General features: G+C 38.3%; 1 protein-coding gene across 3 annotated transcripts in view; it reads left to right on the forward strand.

Annotated features, from left to right (window-relative positions):
- The first annotated feature begins 217 nt into the window (after window positions 1-217).
- The window catches only part of LOC134210603 (probable cytochrome P450 301a1, mitochondrial), a 92,516-nt gene continuing 74,808 nt past the window's right edge, over window positions 218-17,925 (forward strand). Inside the window, exon 1 of one of the 3 annotated variants that reach the window (XM_062686722.1) lies at window positions 218-483. The gene's annotated coding sequence lies outside the window, so the exon portion shown is untranslated. Of the gene's footprint in view, window positions 484-538; window positions 971-17,925 lie in introns of those variants that run through there. The other 2 variants (XM_062686724.1, XM_062686723.1) reach the window with 2 other exon arrangements.

Genomic DNA, 17,925 nt, shown 5'->3' on the forward strand with positions numbered 1-17,925 from the left:
ATTCATATTCACATTCATAAAAATTTGAATACCTTTCCCACTGGAGATCAAAAAGTAGAAATCCTAGAAATCCTAGATGCTGCAGCCGAGACGGCAAATGCAAGCAAAGATGCCGAGTAGCACCAAGCCGGATTTCTTGCATCCGAACCGAACCGAGCAGCACGGGGAGCTCCGCGGACTGCGATCGCGTCAGCCAAGTTCAGTGTGGTTCAGTCTTGGCTCAGCATTCGTCTCGGCCGGTACCACGGTTTTCTCGCGTTCCCAAGAGTTCAGCCAGCTTGGTTAAGTCGGTTCATTCAAGTTTTTTTTCTTCTATGCTGCCTTGTGATTGTTGAGTAGTGGTTCCTTTTCCTTTCTGTCCGGTGGAACTGGTCGCATGGCCAGTTGGTTCGTCTTAAAGGCTATCGTCTCGGTGCGCGCGTGTTTCAAGTGTGTTGATTCGGATCTTCAAGTTCTCCAACGTCTTCTTCGTCATCCTGATTGGTTAGTGCTTTGCTAAATAGCTTCTATTTTTCTAAACAAAAAGATTTTTTTTATCAAATACTTCAATGAGTGGATGTTAATGAGCAAGACCAACGTGTGAGCGTGATCACGGCGAGTTGTGTTGAACACGATCGGAACGAGTTATCGAACGGCGAGTGAACCGAAGCACGGAAGGGGGCGCAGGTGGCAAAACATCGCGCAGCGTGCGGGAAATAGTTTCGATTGACCTCGTTTGATGCGGCGGAAAAAGGAATTGCCTTTTTTTCGGTTGTGAAACTGCGCAACGCCGCCGATAGCGACGGTTCAGTGGTGGTGGTTTCGTACGTGCAAAAGTGATCTCTACACTCAGAGTGCCCTGCGCTACGCTGGTGAACGTTCAATTCGTATGATCGTTTCGGTTTTGTTGAATGAGGGGGAGCCGGGGAGGAAACGTGAAAGCTGATGCATAGCGCAAGACTTGTTCCGGTGTATTGAAAGAAAAAGTGAAGTACATATAATTTCTTTAAACAATTTCAACGAGTTGTCAAATAGAAAATGCGAACCTTTTCAACTGTTGACTGTACGATTTGATTTAATGCCAATGAGAATGATTACTGTGTGTAGAAAAAAAAACATAAATAGTTAGCCTTACTTAAATTTAATCACCGTTGTAAATCGGATTCTGTCATTTCTCAGTTTGTTCATTCAAAATAATTCAGGCATTGCAAGTTATCCCATCATTCGATCTTCTGAGCAAAGATACTGATGATATGCTGGGATATCGATCTTAGTTATCTATCTGCTCAGTAAACAAAGTGCAATGTTCGCCATGGAGAAAAGTTTTTTCACTGCTTTTGTTGTAGCAACGCCCTCGCAACGTGAACAAACCCCGAACCGCGCTCGCTATCAGGATCATCATCAAATGCTCAAATGATAATATCTTTCCAGAGTGCTCTTTGATTAGGGATAATATCTTTGCACCAGCAAAGATGATATCCTGTGCTCAGATGATATTGCAATGCCTGAAATAATGTTATTCATAATTTATGGAATGTTTATAAATATTCAATGATCCATATTCAATCGAAAATTAATAGTCCATACACCCAACCAGAGATTGCAACATTTTATTGCAATCTCGCATTAGTTTCGTGTACAGTTTGCCATAATTTGCGACAAATGCTCAGATTGTATTAAGTAAACGGCAGGCCCTTGCATTAGGTCTCCGGCCACGAGAAAATAAGAACTGGTTATGTGTTAGTGTCTACATTGAATCTAATTTTACACTCCCCCATCGAGGAGTGCAATGCTGTATACTTCGACAACCTCAGCAACCATACAAAAAAATTCGGTCAAAGACGGGAATCAAACCCGGACCCTCCACCATTAGCACATCTTGACTGACGCGCCAACCATCTGGACTATTTACCAGATGAGGAACGACGTGCCCAAAGGCAATCATAATCCACGTTTCATGCTATGCGGATGTGACAAGTGGAAGGGTAACAGGGATAGCAATGAATGATACGAGTATGGAATAAGCATCATGCATATTTGTGTCCTTTTCCGTTATCAAGCTAAATGGAATCAGGAAGACTGTGTGGGTTAAAGTCATATTGCTGTACACGATTCATATACTTGTTCTAGGAGGAGCCAACTAGATTCGTTTGGATGTATTGATCGAAACCAAATAAACCGACTTAATGCAATGAGATGTATTAACAAGTATGACATTCTCTGATCGGTTTGAATGCGAGATTTGATACAAAATGCTTAATACAAAGAATGTCACACAGAATTGTTTTGGGTGTACAATGAATGTATCTGAATGTGAGTTTGCAAATAAAGAAACATGGATTTCATAAAAAATTCTGATTATTTCAAATTCTGATTTATGGGGAGCTATTTGGATTACCATAATGGGAAATTTTCTAAACTTTGCAAATGTCCCCATTCAGTAATTTCTTCGGCAATTACAACAGGAATTCCTTGGAGTTTTCCCTCCAATTCCTTCTGATGTTTACAATATATTATATATAGTAATGGCTGTCTGTTAGAAAATAAGTGACTGAAAGATTGTATGTTATTATTTTGTAAAATTCAATGTGCTTTTTAACAATATATTAAACAATATATGCGAACACTAAGCAGAAGATGATCGAAGGCCAGTAAATCGACCGAAACGTCCGGACAGTCTGGCAAAGTTTTGTTTTGTCATTTTTCGCCGAAAACAAATCGATGAGAATCCCCACCACCAATTCCTTCTGTGAAAATCAATCTGAACATGGTTTGATGTCGATGACCGTGGAAGAATCGATAGTGCTTGATGAGCAGGATATGGTCAAATGAGTATTTTGCTTAAGTTTTTGAATAGCTTATGAACGGTTTATTTGAGCCATTTATGTCGTTAAAATTTACTATATGGCAGCGAATTTCCCTGTAATAAACAAATAACTATAATCATGAATCTATTCTAAAAGCTCAGATAAGGAAATGCTAATACTGTTGTGTATAAAATTATCCGCACTCCCAATCTATGTTTCTAGTAACTCCACCCAACTAACACAACTTTCTTCCCTTGGTAATTGTGGGGATGCAGAGGTTTCCTCGGTCTCTAGTAGCAACAATAACTACACATATGATGGGAATGTGCTTTCCCAGCTGCAATCATGACTGTAATGACTTGGTCGATTCCGTTATTGATCAACATTTGAGAGCTGCTCTAACATGCAGTACGAGAATATATGGTAAATAATCTCAAAAAAAGTGACTCGCTACCAGGCCTGCGGGAGAACGTGAAGTGATAAAATTAATTTCTGCATCGAAGAGCATAAAATTAGTTGGTGGGGGATCGATCGTGTTGGTGCTGGGCACATCAGTTGTTCTGGGAGAACGCGAAATGGAAAAACTAATTTCTGTATCGAAGAGAAGGCAATTTATTAGAGCGGGATCGGTCGTGTTCTAGAAGCTTGTTAAACGAAGCGTTGGATTGATGTGAAACTCGGATGTCTTCTTCGTGCCTTGAAAATAACCTCGCTCAGAATAAATATTTAGTCGCTTACAGAGAAGACTTCCCATGAATTACCTTCTGAACTAACCAACTATCCCTTTCCCGTCGGGCTCACGGTGATGCAGATCATTTCTCGGTCTCTTGTAGCAATGAGTGTCGAACTAATTTTCCTCTCCTAGTCCTAAATTGACTGTAAGGACGTGGCCGGCATCGTTATTGATCTTGAAATAATGAAACTCCGAAGCATGTACAGTGAGAATAGTTTTCCAATCCCAAGAATGCTTTTCAACTGGAGAGCAGTGCATATTTGTTGTTTCTCGGCCAATCAAGCTAAGCTAGCCAAGTGTAGTGTCCTCACACTTAAAATAAATCGCCGAATTCGGTAAAATTTTACCGAAATCTCAACAGCAGAACTGTTCGGTAAATAATTTAACTGATTTTCGGTGATTTTGACATTTGAACAATGGACAAAATTACAAAAAAATCTGTAAAATAATTACCGAACAGTTCTGCTGTTGAGATTTCGATAAAATTTACCGAATACTGTAAAATAAGTTAAGTGTGTGGGCCCTCGTCGTAATCAGGGATTGAACTTATTATTTCATTATCATTTAGTATTCAGCCAATAACTCGTTCCAGAGGCGGAATTCCGAAAAGTGTTGTATGGCGGATTTATAGCGCTGATTCCCCTCTACAACTTGTCTAAGGGTACATTGCTCTATGTCTAATATAAACAGCGTGAAACGCTAGAAACACTCAATATACTAAATGATAATAAGTGTTATTATCATTTAGTATATAAAATGATACTAGCGTTTCCCGCGGTGAATATTAGACATAGAGCAATATACCCTGAACACTGAATCAGCTAGCACCAATCGACTTTCAGATCAGCAATCCTTTCTCAACCTCATATCATATGTATCATATCATATATCATATGTCGCACCAGTTTTACTGATTCCTAAATCAGAAATCTACTCAACCAACTGATTTCCAAATCAGTCCAAAAAAATCACCAAATAAACACAAAATCGAACACAGGTTTTTTATCAGTGCATATAAAATTCCCAGTAGGACCCATACTCGTTACGTTCGCATTTCTTTGTTTTCAACAGGGCATTCAGTTGGCACACAGTGCATCTCTGCGACATGCAGAATCCTTCTCCTCCTTGTTTATATTTCTTTCGATTTTTTCAATTGAAAGAAAATCGGAAATGCATATTTACACTTACTACTCACGCTTTTATCCTCATCGCCATTTGTAGTGTCCTGGGCCCTCGTCGTAATCCTCCCGGCCCGCAACTTGGCAACCGCCATGAATCCGGATTCTTTTACACATCCGCCCTCCTCCTGTCCGAACGTCTCTCTCCCCCAAGCTCTTCCTCAGAGGCCTCCCTTTTCTCTCCGTTCCCTTCAATGACAATAAATCCTAAGGTATGGATATCCATATATTGTGTGCGTGCCTTTCGTGTATAGCGAAAAAGCTTTCACTACTACATTCGAACTAGCTCCCATAAGAAGCCGTGCAAATATGTACGTCACCATTTGCTATTTACATTTTTCCTCATCCACTAATACGCTTGCATTTGGTCTTCTTCCTCACCTTCTATCTATTCTCATTGCGTTCCCTTGTCTTAGTGCACGTCATGCACTATGACGTCATAGCACCATCATAAAACCCTACACTAAGCAACAATGACCAGTTTTTTTATATCACGTTTTGGTTTTAGTCGCTCAAGACCTTAAGCGACGATGAAACAATGACCTAAAATTCACAAAAAAAATCAAAGAAAATTTAGGTGATACAGTCACTTCTCCACATCTCGTATTTCGAGCAAAATCGAAATTGTCCCCTTTACAGGTTCCCTGGGGGCATTCCGGGCGTCACAAGAGTGGCCAAAGTGACCACAGACCAGACCTGTGCGCCGCCGCGCTACGCCGCCGCCACCGCCGGTGGTTTTACTCGCGCCGCCGCCGCAGACGATTTTGGGTTGGCGCGCCACCGATATAATTTTACCACGCCGATGACTAATCGCAATAAAAAAATCAATTAACTTAAGTCGAGTCGAGTCAAGCACGAGACAATGAAAACGGCCTAATAATTGAAGGCGAAATACGTATCTGCGAAAATAAAGCGTGGTGGAATTTATTGGAACTAGTCTTTTTGACAGTTCATACATGTTGTTAAGGTGGATCTCGTCAAAATTCAATTCAAACGATGGTGTCTCTAAGTTGGTGTAGTGACATACATTGTCTTGGTTAATTAATAAGTTGATTGATTAGTTTGTGAATTTGAATGAGGCTTTATATAGTATAATAATACATAAATTGTTAAACTGATCTTTGGAATGCATTAAACCAAGGCCTCATTCAGTCGGGTACCTAAATTTGTAGGTGACTCGCAAAATGGGTTTGTTGTGGTTCATATGCTTTTGTGGGGCCTAGATGCATGCCTAAATCGTCCCCGTTCTTAAAGCATCTGGCATTGGTGCAGGTAAATTATTGCAGTTTAGAAATTTCAAGTTAAGTTGCACATTAGTTATTTTGCGATTTTTTTTATTTATTTAAATCAATTTATTTGATCAGTTTTCTTTGTGTTTAGATTTGTACTACTTCCTAGTTCCAGTTGGCTTATAAGATAAACTGATTTAGCAAAATAATTAAATCCCAACTGCGAATGCTTTACCGATTTTTTTATTCCGACTCCCGAGTAAGTAATTTATGTTTTAAAATAAATTTTTGAATATAACTGACAAAACCACTTGCTGAGCATCAGCAAATCAAATATTGCTGAGCAAATATTACGAGCCTCAGTTAAAAACGCTTCTTATTTTCTTATTCACAGCCATTGTAACCCAGAAATAAAGCGTTGTCGCCTCGCTGCATAGTATTTATTCAAATTATTTAGTTAAAAGTCAGGTATTTTAAAACATCACGAAAATGTAATTTTATTGTGTTGTCAGTAAATTATTTAATACTGTATTGTAAAAGCCTTATTGTAAAATTCCTGGAATTTCTGAGAATATTCAAAGAAGTATCGTTCAAACATTCATTTATGAATTCCTTCAAAAATACTCCAGAAATTAGTTTGGAAATAAATCAAAAAATTTATTTGATAATTCCTCCAGATATTCCACCGAAAGTTTTTATTTTTTTTAACCTTAAAAGATTATTTAGGAATTAGGAATTTGAGTATTACTTCGGAGATCCCTTACAAAATTTCTCCGAAAATTCCTTAAGAATTTTCATTAAGGAATTCTTCAGAAAATCCTTTACGACTTTTTTTTCGGAAATTGCTTAAGGAATGCTTTTGGATTTTGTTCAACGAATTCTTACATTCTCCTTCGGAGACTCCTTGAGGAATTCCTTTGGAAGTTTCTTTAGCAATTCCTGTGGAAATTTCTTAAGGAATTCCTCAAAAAATTCCATTCATTGAGGATGTCTACGTATTTTTTTTTTGAGAATTGTGTTAAAAATTTTTCCTTTTGAAATTGTTTCGGCAATTTTTTCATGAATCGCTGGAAAGAATTCTTCTAAATATCCATAAGAAATTCATTCAAAATTTGCACAAGAAATTTTTTCAGAACTTCTTCCAGCAATTCCTTTAAAACATTCTCCGGGAATTCTTCCAGAACTTCCTGCAGGAATTTATTTGAAAATGCCTTCATCTTTCCGAAAGTCTTTTAGTGTTTGTTGTTTATTTTAGGATTTTTTGTTTCGAAAATTCAATAAGTAACTACATTGCAAACAACCTCATTTTCAATAAATTTCTAAGGATTTCCTGGAAGATCTTTCGAAAAAAAAACTGGAGAAATCTCCGAAGGAAATATCGAAGGTTTTTCGAATAATCTTTTAAAGAAGTCCCTGGAAGAATATCCGATGGAATTCCGGGCGGTATTTTTTTGATTATTTAAAAAATGGAATTCTGGAGGAGTTCCCAAATAAATTTTAGTAGGCGATTTTGAAGAAATTTTTGTAGGGTTTAGTGCAGGAATTTCCAAATCATTATTCGAAGGCATTCCCTAAAGAGAACCTGAATGGATTTTCGAAAATAATTCCTAAAAAAACTTTTAAAAGAGTTTTTGAAGGTGAAATACTTCCCTAAAGAATGCCTAAATGAATTTCCAGAGGAATCCATAAAGGTATTTTTGAAGGATTTTATGACAGAATTCCCGAAGGAATTCTCAAAGGAAATTACGAAAAAATTCCTAATAGAATTTCAGAGAAAATGCCTACTGGTATTTCTGATGTAATTCCTAGGTTTCTTCAAGAATTCCTTTGGAATTTTTCCCAGTAATTTATTCGCAATTTCCTCCAGAGATTCCTTTGAAGATTCGTTAAGGAATTCCCTAGAAAATTGCCTCAAAAAGTTCTACAAAAACGAGTTCCAGAAAGTTCTTCGGAAATTCTTTCGGATATTCCTTAAAATATACCTCAGGAATGACGTGAGAATTTCCTCCACGTATTCCTTTGTTTAAAAAAACCTTAGGAAATTCGTTAAGGTTCGTTCTTTTGGAAATTTCGTAGGAAATTGCTTTAGGAGTTGCTTCATAAAATCCTTTAGGAATTCTTTCGTAATTCCCTTAGAAATTCTTCCGGATATATCTTCCGAAAATCATTCGCAAATTCCTTTTGAAATATCGACGAAAAATATTTTAGAATTCCTCTAAAAATTCCTTCAGAAATTCATTTATAGATTCCTTCAGAAATATGTATAGTCTTTGAAAGTTTGCTTAGGAATTTCTTCGGAAATTAATATGGAGGATTATTTTAGGAATTCCTTCAGATTTTTTTTAGAAAAAAAAAACGTTGGAATTTTTTTAGAAATTCCTTTAGGGGTTCCTTAGCAAATACTTTCACAACTTGTCCTTAAATTCCCATAGGAATTCTTTCAGAACTACCTTAAGTAATTCCTTGGGAATTTATACTGGTAATCCTTTTAAAACTCTTTGGTAACTTTAGGAAGAAGTTCTTGGACATTTCCCTTAGTAATTCCGTCACAATATTCTCAATTTCTTTTGATTTTCCAGAAAACTTCAGCAATTCATTCAAAGAAATTTCTTCCGAAATTGCTTTTGGGAACCATTCGGATTTTTTTTCTAGGAATTTCCTAGAACATTTTTTCGAAATTTACTGAAAAGATTCTTTCTGATTTTTCTGCGGGAATTCCTTCGGTTCCCTAATGTAAACTATTTTTGAAGTCGGTGCTACAAAAAAAAAATCAGAAGTGTTATGTACAAGACACAACCGCCCAACGTAAACTACGTATAAGGCAGTTTTGTTTATTGAGGATTGTAGTGCCATCATGCATGAATATTTTTAGAAAATTCATTTGATTACTTATGTCACTGGTTTCGAAGAAAAGTAGCGTATCTTAAGATATGAAAATTGTTGGATACGTCAATTATTTAAAAAATTTACTATGAAAACCCAAATTTAGTCCTTAGTGGTAATGATGCCTTTCTTGGATCCGAATTGCCTACATTTGGGTTTTGAAGCATTTGATGAAATATTTCAATAGAAGAAGCCCTAGGGAAGCATTCTGTTTTCCGTTTGCAACATTTATTATTCAGAAACATTCCAATCATAGGCATATCTTGTTTTTCGTGCATCACTAGAAATCATAAAATGTCAATCATGTACCAAAACCCAATTAATTTGGTTGTGGTGCGCGTGAGTAGTAAACGTTGCGGACGGGAAAAGATAGTGTGTGCGTTATTACATTCTAACTCCTACTGTCTGGCAGTGTTGGTAAAATCTCAAAATCTCAAATCTCATCGGCGATTCAAACCATGCGTGAGTCAAATCCCATCAGAATTATGTCCGAGAGATTTGCTCATGATTTGAATCGCAATTTGCATCATTGCATGATATTTACGTGTTCTTCATTGTTGAATGCATTGAATTAACTATTTTTTGTCTAAAACAATGGCTAATAATTATATATAAACAAAACATACGTCTCGATTGCGTTTTGACGCTTTTTAGAACGAAATCATTTTTCGGTGAGTGAGCGAAGCGATGCGATTCTGTCCGAGAAACTCAAGCGCGATGCTTCCCCTACAGAATCGCAGGCGAGTTAGCTCGTGCATGAAACCTCGATGATTCAGATTTGAGTATGATTCTACCAACTGAGTGCACAGATATAAAAAGTTGTTGAAATTTACACGATAGTAATGCACATAAAGGGAATGCCAAAAAGAGCGTAAATTTAAACGATATTATCACCTGAATGTATGCAATTTGTATTGCATTATGTCACTTTTTATACGAATAAGTGTCATAATGCTAAGTGAATTGCATACATTTAGGTCAATCTTGTTGGAAAAGATCCATGTACGCCCAGAATAGTGTAATTTTCCACGTCTTTATTATTTACGCGTCGATTACTTTTCATTATTTTTTTCTGTGTGTCATTATGGATGAAGTATTCGTGCAAACATTTTATTAATATCATTGCAAGACTTTTGAATCAGGGAGCAAGAAGGTGATAGCTCTATTGTATCTCATATAGCCTGTTTCAAGAACGTATGCGTTCCGAAGCTTTTGTCGTGTACAATAAGTACCGCATTATTGCACCCACGTATTATAAAAATATCTTAAGTACATTCACACTTCCTGAATCAAAGTTAAATCCTTCTGATTCAGGCACGCATTTTATTGGACAAAATATTATTAGGCCGATATGAATATTTTTTTTAAATGTGTCTCACCCAAATTGTCATTTTGCTTAAAAATAACAACGAAAGGGGCAACAAAAAATTTCCGGTATATTTTGAGAACTTTCTAAACATTCTTTAACAAATCCGAGAAGTTTTTTTTAATTTTATTTTTTTTTCATTTGAATGTTTTTTTTTACTAGCAGACCTGTCGAACTTTGCTTCGCCTAAAATTGATTTATTCTCTGATTAATTCTTGAGTTATGCAGAAATTTTTGTTTCATTTGTATGGGAGCCCCCCTTTCCAGAATTAGGAGGCGTTGCAAATCACCACAGAAACATGTCTTCTCTTCCAAAACCTCCACACGCCAAATTTGTTTCCATTTGCTTGATCTCGAGTTATGATGAAATTGGTGTTTTATTTGTATATGAGCCAGGTTTCAAATAGGAGAGGGGTCTCTAACCATCTTAAGAACCTTCCCTGGCCCCAAAACCTCTGCATTCAAATTTTCATGCCGCTCGATGCAATAGAAGAAGAAGAAGAAGAAGATTACCTCCCCTTGACTTTGCGGAGACCATAATTTTTAATAAATATGTGTAACGGCCTTTATTAGTTTTCAGTTTGCAAAAATGCATTTTCCAAAGTCGTTTTTAATATAAATTGATTGCATTACTAGCAAGGGCATTGGCATCGATAACAATTCTCGCGTGATTTTTGAAAACGTCGTAAGTCCAAAAGAGAGGCTCTCTTTGTTTACTTTCTCTCGATTATTACAAAGCAATACTAACATTTACATTGGATTTTCCAGCACCGATCTGAAAAAATTGCTTTCTCTAGTGTGCTGAGGTGAAAATATTGCAACAAATTTTAAAATAGCCTAGAGATTAGCGAAAGAGAGCCTAATGAAAGAGAGTCTCTCATTTGGACTTACGACGTTTTCAAAAATCACGCGAGAATTGATCGTCTCATGCCTGCACAAACATGCCCCTATCTGGACCCCTTTTATACACGGATAAAATGAAAAAAGCTTGTTAGCTTACTGTTTATTCCTTCTAAAGCATTTTCCAATTATAATTGTCACAAGGATTATAAATAAATGTAGCTTAACATGCTTTTTAAGCATTGCAACGATTTTCCAAAAAATAAAGTTTCAAATGCTTAACAAGCTAGCTCTACTACTCTTGAGACTTGAGAAAAACATTCATTTTACTTTTATCGCTCAGCAAGGTAGGTAGAATCGCAGCCATATTTCATATTTTTTCAGGTTGTTCCAGCTTCCAGTTTCCAGCTTCCAGCTTCCAGTTCTTGCTCGACTAGTCCGGCTTTGCGCAGCCAGCGAAAAGATTACGCAAAACTGAACCGTGCAATACAAAAAGAAACTCTTTTTTTATTGATTTTGTTCCCGACTTGCGCCGAACCGATGAATGCTCCAAGGGGAACGATATAAATTTTTCTATGGCGAAAACATATCCCTGAAAAAAGATAAACGGCATATCCTCTACGAGTATTGTTGTATTTCTTGTGGGATTTACTATCGTTTATCGATACTTTTCAGCCCAGAAAAACTTGTGTCGTTACCCTTGGTAATCCCACAAAAACAATAGGTTTTCCTGTGTTTTCATATGCAACCCAAGCAACTACCCAAGTTACAAATATTTCATGGAAATGCTGCTAAAAATGAACTTTAATTACCCGCTCTTGATCATAATTCCACTCTGAGGAACTCATTTTTGCCCTTGTTCTTTTATGTTTTATAATCAATTTTTATCCCCATGCAAATCCCGTCTTTTTTCAAATTAATTTTCAATGTCGTGACGTTGACTCTTAGTTGCAATTTTCAAAAGTTTTTTTTGTTAATTTAGATGTAAACAATATGAACACCGGCTCCATTGCTTAAAATCATGACAAAGAAAGCCTTGCAATGATTAAATCAAATTTATCTTTCAAAAGATTAAATCGAAAATAATCCTAGCAATGAGTGGATAGACCGAATATCGTTTTAGCTTAAATTTTAATCTTTTTAGCTTTTATATTTTTATCCGTGTACACCATGCACTACATTACGCATTTTTGTTACATTTGTTTCGACCGCGGTCGCTGGTCCGGCTCCATTGTTCTACTTTTTGTGCGAAACACCGCACAAAAAGGAGAGTCCAAAAGCCAACCGCACTGAACGGCGACGGCGGAAACGAGACTCTTGCGGACAAGAAAAGCGGTTGCTGCCAAAATGATCCGATACCCTATTTTAACATTCATAACCCGAAGTTTCAATATAATTGACAAATTGGTAGAGAATTTCCGAATCGATTGATATAAAAATCTCAAAAATCCATCGGAAGATAAAGGCGCTATTAAAGTTCAAAATCTTACATGATTTCGTGACGGTCTCGAATTTGGAAATTTTCATTTGTCACCCTGTATCCGAGTCTTCCCCTTAGACGTAGTTTACGTCAAAATACTAATAACTATGCACATAATAAGCAAGGCCTGCGTGCCCAAACCTTTGTTCCTTATGATGAATAAATGAGTCTACATTCAGCATGCAAGCAAACAAGCTAGTTCGGTTTTTTATTTCTTTGGTGTGATTTGTTAGAAGTCCGTCGTGGGATCAATAATGAAGTTGGCCAAGCTCGGACGAAGTATTTTTACACTAAGTTCTTTCGGAAATTCCTTCAAGAATTTTGACAGAAATGTCTTTATTGAAATTTTGACAGAAATGTCTTTACTTTCTTTTCGCTATTCCCTCAGAGAGTCCTTTCTGAACCCCTTTCGAAGATATTTTCAACATTTTTTCCGGAAATTGTTTAAGGAATTCTTTCGGAAACTATTTCATTCCTGAATAAATTTCCGAATTAAATCCTAAAAGAATATTCTATAGTTTTACAACTGTGGTTTTACTAAAGGAATTTCTTAACGAGAACCTTGATGGTTTTTGAAAAAAATGCCTATATGAGTTTCCGCAGTTTCCATAGGGTTTACAAAGGAATTTCTAATGAAACGTCAAAAAAATCGTAGTTTCCTCCGGAAATCCCTTCAGGAACTCCACCAAGAACTTTTTTGTCATATTTTACCAACTTTTGAGGAAAATATTCAATTTGGTTGGTCATCGTGGCCCAGCCTTACTCAGCCAGAGCTAATTTTAGTTATGTTGATCATCTATTGAGATTTGTGCATACAAGAACGCAAGGGGAGTAAACTGTTCATTGTGGTTGTCATTAGTGGATTCCATCGTGAATGTCCTTCCAGGATCCAAGGGTCACAGCAGGTTAACGAACTGAAAATTCTCTAAATATACTAGATATGCAGCCGCTTAAACATTGCCCAATTATATATGTAACTCAAAGAATAGTAGTTAGAATTTTTCTGAAATTTAGATAATATATTGAGAAGTAAAACGACTGGAGTTTATCAAAATCCTGAATTAGGAAAACTTTTGGAAAAATATTAACAAATTAGTCCTTTGACACCGAATCCATTTTTCTAGCTAGGGCAATAAGTTGTGGTAATTAAGGATTCATCGTAATTAGTCCTCGCTACCAACAACAGTCTCAGAAATAAAACATAATTAATGTTACCTTGCAGACAGTTGAAAGACTCGAATTCCTCTTGTTTGAGGCTAGACTGTATGCAGCGGAAACAGCTTTTCAAGCAGTTAGTTAAAAAACCTCAGTACCCGGTCCTAGGCTGAACTGACTGCTGAAAAAATCGAGTTAGGGGTTTAAATACGTACTAACTCTTCTTGAACTGGTGAACAATGGTAGTGAGAGGAACACACGGAAGTTCTTATTACTGAACAAATTCTCTTGCTTGAAATGGTCTTGTAGACAGTGCTAAATACCGTGTTTTCATTGTTTCACTGGTGATATTCTAGAAGCAAGACAAGGATGTGGCTAGGGCTCCGATGCATGGCCAAAAACAGTATTACTGTTCTGTTTTCTCAAGAAAGGATTGATTTCCAATTGATAAGGGGCGCGCCTTCAATGGGATTGCTCTCTATGAAGGGTCTAAATAGCGGGACCTTGTCATGATGGTCTTGAAAAACAAAACAACAACTGTATCGAAACCGATACTGCATTGCTTCTCAATAGCACTGGAGTAATTCGACATGCACTTAAGCACTAAGGATACGGGTAACGCTACAATAGATCTAATAATTGGTCGCAGTGGCACACCCGAACAGGAAAAAAAAATAATCATGAAAAATTGTGAAGAAAGAGCCGTCGCACGACATGTTTCGAAGCAAGATCGAAATTGTCCCCATTACAGGTTCCCTGGGGACATTTGGGAGCTTCCTGGGGATGTCCGTATGGAAGATTTACTTTCGGAAAAATCGCTATGAGACTCGTTATTAGTGTGGCAATATTGTTTTATACTGTTTGATATGGGTTCCATGGAGAAAAGTTGAGTAACTGGCGAAATACCCCAAACACCAGTTTGCTGATACCCCAAGGGAATCTGGAATAATTCCGGTACCATCCAGAAATTCCGAAAAACTCAGTGTGCAGCCAAAACTAGAATAAAAATTGGACCTTGTGTCAAAATTTCATCAAGATTGGACAAAAAATAAAAAAGTTATGATTTTTTCAAAATCAAAAATCGCTTTCTCAAAGAGCTTGGCCTTTTGGGTGTTAAAGGGACGACAAAAGCGCATTACTACGAAAAACAATAACTTTTTTTTTAACTTTAAATTAATTTATTTTAATTTTTTTGTTTTACACAGCATTTCTTTTGTTTTTTAATGTTATTTTTATATAATGAAATTTAACTTCTATTTCTACATTTTATCCTTTTGGAGGCATCGATTTGTTTGTGAAATTTGATAACCTAACTACTATGAACACTAATATTTACAATAAAAATTTGATAACCTAGATTGAAACTAGCGCCCTAAGCTCTTCTTGGTCCGAGTGCAAGCAACGGACCCTAAACTTTTCTTTACACTCACCAAAGCGTTCATGTAAGGTTTTTATCCCGGCCAGACGCTGGACCTCAGATGTTCTTGTCCTGGGAGGCGTGTTGAGGATCATCCTCAGGAATTCGTTTTGGACCCGTTGAAGTTTGAGGTGGTGGATTTTAGCGCAGCTCTCCCAGACCGGCATGCCGTATTCGATCACAGGGAGGATGATTTGCTTGTAGACAGCAAGCTTATTTTTCAGGGACAATGACGACCGACGGTTGATCAAAGGGTACAGTAGTTTCAACCTGAAAATAAGCTTGCTGTCGAGGGTCAAGCCAAGGTAGTCGGCCTCATTGGCCCATTCCACAGTCGTGCCATTGAGGATGATTTTACAGTCCCCAGGCGGAACATGTTTAGGGGATTTAGAGTGGGGGAAAATTATGACCTGGGTCTTCGTCGCGTTGATACAGATTGTAACATGATGGCTATTCTAAATATGTAAATCTTGTATTCAAGTTATGGTTCAATGTTCATTAGATCTTTTTGTGTATAAATTATTCATTATAGATACCAATTCGACACCTGACAAGTTCACTCAACGCATATATGTTAAATGTTCCACGTAAACGTTCATTCAAAGAATGAACGTTCAAGTTCATCTAAAATGAACACCGCCAAAGCTTCACAGGTCGCTTCGTTATCTTCCACGGCCGTCTGAACCAAGGGGTGGGACTTAAGAGGGTTCAGAAGGATGAGAACCCTTTCAGATCCGATACGTTATGAGGGAATGAGATGGCAGTTTCATTCGTAGGTTTATGATGGCTAAAGATTTAGATCGGGAAGGTTGATGGCCTTTGGGAAGGTTCAACAACCCCGGACACGATTCGAACAACCTCACGACCTATCTGAGGCAATTTGGGACCACACTGGATCATTTCAACCGAGACCGTGGAAAGATCCGGGAGTGCGAGTTTTTTAGTCTCTAGTATCGTGAATCTGTTGTGGTATGTTTAAACGACATTAGAAGTCTTTAGTGTTTTAGATTTTACGTTTATTCCTTTCCGTTAGGCTAAAGTCCAGTTAAAGAGTGTTGTGCGGTTCGTTAGTAATTTTTGTGCGAGTATCCTAGAAAAAGAAGGTAATTTGTGAAATATGTGTGTTCCAAAATGTGTGTGCTTATACGCGTCAAACAGCCGTTTGACGGCTTCTTATTGCCAGTTTTTGTGAACGAGATTCGAACCGACGCCTCTACCGACCTCTGGATATCGACCGCATCGCCCAACCCTCTCGGCCACCGTTTTCGTCGATCCACGCGCTTTCGTTGAAAACTCTCCGAGTTGCGGCTTTTGGTCCGTGAACCGGAAAGGGATTGCACCGTCACCATTGCGTCCGTCTTGGCCACGCCGGCCACCTTCAAAACGAATTATTTCGTCCATAGCCGGGCAGTCATTCCGGCTGCCCACGGAATCCATTTTGTTGCCATCTTCGGTGGCGCGTTCCACGAGACGCTGTATTGTTCGACCATCGTTATTGTCCGAACCCCGCCATCCGTCTGCTATTGTGTAGCAGCCATCGATCGCCATTGCGATCCGCAGCGTCCAACGACACGCGTTGGCAACCGTTCCTCAGCAAGACCAATCATCATCGAACCGTTCGCCGGGTCGCGAACCTCGCGGTCACTTGGTGGAGTTGCCGCAATACCATTTCGACAGCGAGCCACATCAGGAAAGGTCGGTAAAGCAGAGCACCAGAAAACATCCACGGTACCGTGAGTAGAAATGCGCATGCGTAAATGAATTGACACACACACACACACACATAAAAGCTAGCTAAAATTATAAATACCGCACACATGAAGTAGACAGACAAGATAAAGTAGAGAGAAAGGAAAGGAAAAGAGGAAGTGAAATGATCCTAGGATAAGTTTGTAAATTCAAATAAAAGCATGCTTGTTAATCGTTGCCGTTTTGCCCTACAAAAATAAATGTTTTTCCATTCAAATGCAACGAGTTTGTTATGTCTAGGTACTAAAGGTTTTTGATGTCGTTCGGTTAGTGTTTTTTTTTGTCGTATTTTGTGATTTTTACACCTATTTGGACTGCTAGGGAAGCTCAGTCCCTCCTTTTCCGTTCTTAAAACGAGAAGGGAGAATTGTGAAGGTTGGTTCTGCCAATGATGATAATTTGAGCTACACGATCACTAGCCATCGTAAATTTACGCGTGGGACGGTCATCTCGCCGAAAAAGAACGGAAGTACTTCATAACCGTTCGGGTTTGCTAGTGCGTTTCTCATCCACTGAATTCTTTCAAGAAACCTGCCCTGAGGTCTGGATTCTTGCCGGGCACAAAAACAGACGGGCGGCCCTCAATGTTGATTGAGGTGGCGCTTAAGCCGCTCGTTTACGGATTCAAGGTCGAGAGACCCCATAGCCGCTAAGTAAGATCTTCCAGCTGGTGAGGCACTCTGTCATCCAGGCCAAGATCTTCCAGCTGGTGAGGCACTCTGGCATCCAGGCCTCGTTGGAATTTTACCACTAGCGCTCTGATCACTTTACCGTTGTAGACGATGGAGGTGTCATCTACGAACAGAGACAAAATGCCGTCCTCTGGAGGTTCTGGCATGTCGGAGACGAACAGATTTGGGCTTATTCTACGAGTGGAGTGACGTGAGCTTGCTCGAATGACGTGAGAAGAATGAATAACATGGTCACCGCACGTGAGAATTGCTAAAATCGACTAACCTCACGTCACTCGACTCGTAGAATAAACCCAATTGAAAAGCAGGGGCCCGAGGATACTGCCCCGGGGGACGCCTGCAACGATGTTGTGCGCATTGGAACTCGCTCCACTGATTGAGACCCGGAATGTCCTTGCCGACAGATAATTGTTGACG

This window comes from Armigeres subalbatus, chromosome 2 (assembly GCF_024139115.2).
Source record: "Armigeres subalbatus isolate Guangzhou_Male chromosome 2, GZ_Asu_2, whole genome shotgun sequence".
NCBI lineage: Eukaryota > Metazoa > Arthropoda > Insecta > Diptera > Culicidae > Armigeres > Armigeres subalbatus.